The following is a 4666-nucleotide window of genomic DNA, read 5'->3' as shown; positions in this document are numbered from 1 at the left end:
CAGATCAAAAGTTTAATCTGAGTAAATGTAACATTTTAAAGGAAAAATATGTTGATTCAAAATTTCACAGTGTCAACAAATCCCAAAAACGTTGGGACAAGTAACAATAAGTGGCTGGAAAAAAGAAAATGAACATATAACGAACAGCTGGAAGACCAATTAACACTAATTAGGTCAATTGACAACATGATTGGGTATAAAAAGAGCTTCTTAGAGTGTCAGTGTCTCTCAGAAGCCAAGATGGTAAGAGGATCACCAATTCCACCATTGTTGCACAGAAAGATAGTGCAACAATAACAGAATGGTGTTACCCATCGTAAAATAGCAAAGACTTTTAAGTTATCATCATCAACCGTGCATAACATCATCAAAAAATTCAGAGAATCTGGAACAATCGCTGTGCGTAAGGGTCAAGGCCATAAAACTCTACTGGATGCTCATGATCTCCGGGCCCTTAAACGTCACTGCACCTCAAACAGGAATGCCACTGTCAAGGAAATAACAGAATGGGCTCAGGAATACTTCCAGAAAGCATTGTCAGTGAACACAATCCACCGTGCCATCCGCCGTTGCCAGCTGAAACTCTACAGTGCAAAGAGGAAGCCATTTCTAAGCAAGCTTCACAAGCTCAGACGTTTGCACTGGGCCAGGGGTCATTTAAAATGGAGTGTGGCAAAATGGAAGACTGTTCTGTGGTCAGATGAGTCACGATTTGAAGTTCTGTATGGAACACTGAGACGCCATGTCATCCGGACCAGAGAGGGCAAGGATAGCCCAAGTTGATATCAATGCTCCGTTCAGAAGCTTGCATCACTGATGGTATGGGGTTGCATGAGTGCTTGTGGCATGGGCAGCTTGCATGTCTGGAAAGGCACCATTAATGCAGAGAACTATGTTCAGGTTCTAGAACAACATATGCTCCCATCTAGACGTCATCTCTTTCAGGGAAGACCCTGCATTTTTCAACACGATAATGCCAGACCACATTCTGCAGCAATCACAACATCATGGCTACGTAGGAGAAGGACTGAAATGGCCAGCCTGCAGTCCAGACCTTTCACCTATAGAGAACATTTGGCGCATCATAAAGAGGAAGGTGCGACAAAGAAGGCCCAAGACGATTGAACAGTGAGGCCTGTATTAGACATGAATGGGAGAGCATTCCTATTTCTAAACTTGAGAAACTGGTCTCTGTCCCCAGACGTCTGTTGTGTGTTGTAAGAAGAAGGGGGGATGCCACACAGTGGGAAAAATGGACTTGTCCCAACTTTTTTGGGATTTGTTGATGCCATGAAATTTGGAAACAGATTTTTCCCTTAAAATGATACATTCTTTCAGTTTAAACTTTTGATCTGTGATTTGTGTTTTATTCTGAATAAAATATTAAATGTTGGCACCTCCACATCATTGCATTCAGTTTTTATTCACAATTTGTTTAGTGTCCCAACTTTTTTGGAATCCTGTATGTAGAAAAATCTAAAAAAGTTACATCTGGTCCTCTGAACATTCAAAAAACAAAAAGCAAATCAACAACAAAAAAAATCTGGAAACGTTTCGTCTCTCATCCGAAAGACTTCCTCAGTCTGAGGTGCTGTATTCAGCTCAGTCTTATAAATAGCACCTTCTCCGTGGATCAACCAGTTTTGCTGATGACAACCAAAACCAGCTGCTCATATGATCAAGAAGGACCATCAGCCTAACAATGGATCATTAGCACACTCATGGCTGCTTACTATTCAGAGGGCTGAGTGATACTAGCAATCACAGCATTGTAAGAGGGGGACAGTTGAACCCGGAGGCCTCCACCCCTGTTTAATGATGGACGATTTCTTTTCACAAAGATGGCCTCCTTTACTCCTCTCTCAAACCATCGTTCCTCTCTGTCCAGGATGTGAACATCTTCATCCCTGAACAAGTGACAGCTGGCCTGGAGATGAGTGCAGACTGCCGGGTCCTGGCCTGATGGTGTTGCTCTTCTGTGCTGGGCCATCCTTTTGGCCAGTGGCTGTTTAGTTTCCCCGATGTAAGACTGATCACAGCCCTCCTGACACTGAACAGCATACACAACATTACTCTGTTTGTGCCGGGGGACTGGATCTTTGGGATGAACCAGTCTTTGCCATAATGTATTTTGGCGTTAAAAAGCCACTGAGATGTTGTGTTTAGAAAATAAACGTCTCAGTTTCTCTGATACTCCGGCAACATACGGAATGACCACTGGTCTGGGTTTCTCCTTTTCACCTGATGGCTGACTGGAGTCCTGTTTGGGTTTCGTCTATGCTTTCAGGAAGGCCCAGTTAGGATATCCACATTGCTCTAGAGTCTGTCTTGTGTGGGATTTCTCCTTCTGCCTGGCTCCTGAGCTAGTGGGGACACTGTCTGCTCTGTAGTACAGAGTCCTGATGACTCCTAACTTGTGCTCCAAAGGGTGATGGGAGTCAAACTGCAAATACTGGTCTGTGTGGGTGGGTTTGCGGTACACCTCAGTTTGCAAATGTCCTCTATCAGAGACTGAGACCTCACAGTCCAAGAAAGCCAACCTGCCATTTTTTACATCTTCTCGTGTGAACTTGATGTATTTATCCACAGAGTTGATGTGGTCAGTAAAATGTTGGACTTCCTGAGATTTAATTTTAACCCAGGTGTCTTCAACATACCTGAACCAATGACTTGGTGGTGTCCCTGAAAAGGACGTCAAGGCTCTCTTTTCTACCTCCTCCATGTACAGGTTGGCAACAATAGGAGAAACTGGAGACCCCATAGCACACCCATGTTTCTGCCTATAATATTGCTCCCCATATGTGAAGTAGGTTGATTGCAGGCACAGTTTCAAGAGTGTTCAACTGTCCCCCTCTTACAATGCTGTTATTGCTAGTATCACTCAGCCCCCTGTGAATAGTAAACAGCGATCAGTGTGCTAATGATTCATGTTAGTTAGGAGGAGACGTTTGCCCTTGAAAAGAGCGAGTGTTGAATAATGATGAGATGGTGGGTGTTCTTCTGAGGGATCTCTTCCCAGACCTGGATTAGAGCATCAATTAGCTCCTGAACAGAAATACAAAAACTCGTGTCGCTCAGGTATGAATGGAACCATTCTAACGCTGCACCAGTAATCCCAACCTAGTGTTCTAGCCAGGATAAAAGGATACTGTGATCCACAGTATCAAATGCAGTGGTAAAGTTAAGGAGTACCAAGATTACAGACTGACCAGAGTCATTTGCTAGAAGAATACCATTGCAGACCCTAAGACAGTTTCGGTGCTGTGTAATTTCTTAAAGCCAGACTGAAAGATCTCAAGAATAGAATTTCCGCTCAAGAACTCGTTTAATTGAGTGAAAACTATTTTCTCCAGGATCTTAGAAAGAAAAGGAAGTTTGGAGATGGGTCTGACGTTTGAGCAGGTTGAAGGGTCAAGTCCAGTTTTTTTTTTTTTTTTTTAAAGGAGTTACCACTGCATGTTTAAAAGCATCACAAACCACACATGTAGCCATACTGCTGTTTATAATGTCAACAACAGTGGGTCCAATGGAGGGTAGGACTTGTTTAAAAAAACGATTCAGGGATGGGGTCAGCAGGGGAACCTGAGGGTTTCATATGACCAATGATGTCATTTAGAAATGAGAGGGAAATGGGTTTGGTTAAATACTGATGTGGAGGGGACAAAGACAGAGGGGTCAGCTGTGGTGTGAGGAATCAGTGACCTGACTGACTCAACCTTTTTAACAAAGAAACTGGCAAAGTCGTCACACGTAACTGCAGAGACCTCCCTGTTGGCAGAGTGAGGCACGGTTAAAATGGAGTTAATGGTGTTGAAAAGAACGCGGGCATTGTGGCTGTTTGAGGCGATGATTTGGGAGAATATTTGTTTTTTTCTGATTTAACAGTGGCCTGGTAGTCTTTGTAACATGTTTTTAGCATGATAAAAGAAATGTGAAGTTTGTCCTTCTTCCATTTACGTTCGGCTTTCCTGCACTGACGGTTGGCTGTGCGAGTGAAAGTACCCTCATGGAGTCTGTTTCTGACAGTTTGAGTGGAAACATGCACATTAGTGGCCTGCTGGAGGTCATTTTCTAGGGCCCTGACAGTGGACCTCCTGATCCTCCTTGCACAAAGGACGAGGAAGCGGTCCTGCTGCTGGGTTGAAGCCCTCCTACGGCCTCCTCCATGTCTCCTGGTGTACTGGCCTGTCCCCTGGTACCTATTCCATGCTCTGGACACTGTGCTGAGAGACACAGCACATCTTCTTGCCACCGTTCACATTGATGTTCCATCTTGGATTAGTTGCACTACTTGAACATCTTCAGTGGGCTGTAAAAAAACTCCTCATGATGCCTCTGTGTAACAACACTGACAAAATGAAAAATGACTAAAAGTTCAACCAGAAAGGATGAGAACAGAGAAATGACCTGTGGTCACCACCTGCAGAATCACTCTTTTATAGAAGTTGTCTTGATCACTGCCTCTCATTCCACCTGATGTGTTCCACTTGTACAGCAGCAGGTGAAACTGATTCACAATAAGTGTTACTACCAAACAGCTGACATTGATTCCACAAAGGTGTGACTGATTTGGAGCTACATTGTTTTGTTTAGGTGTTCCCTTATTTTTTTTTAGCTGTGTGTGTGTGTATACACACACACACACATATAAATATATATATATATA

The 4666-nt window shown here is 43.5% G+C and overlaps 1 protein-coding gene across 1 annotated transcript in view; it reads left to right on the top strand.

Annotated features, from left to right (window-relative positions):
• The window catches only part of pot1 (protection of telomeres 1 homolog), a 213094-nt gene that overhangs the window by 33570 nt on the left and 174858 nt on the right, over positions 1-4666 (top strand). The gene's annotated exons all lie outside the window — the stretch shown is intronic.

Source organism: Nematolebias whitei, chromosome 10 (assembly GCF_014905685.2).
Source record: "Nematolebias whitei isolate Nwh7 chromosome 10, NemWhi1, whole genome shotgun sequence".
Classification (NCBI taxonomy): domain Eukaryota; kingdom Metazoa; phylum Chordata; class Actinopteri; order Cyprinodontiformes; family Rivulidae; genus Nematolebias; species Nematolebias whitei.
The sequence above is the reverse complement of the archived record's forward strand: the minus strand, read 5'-3'. Positions and strand labels throughout refer to the sequence as shown.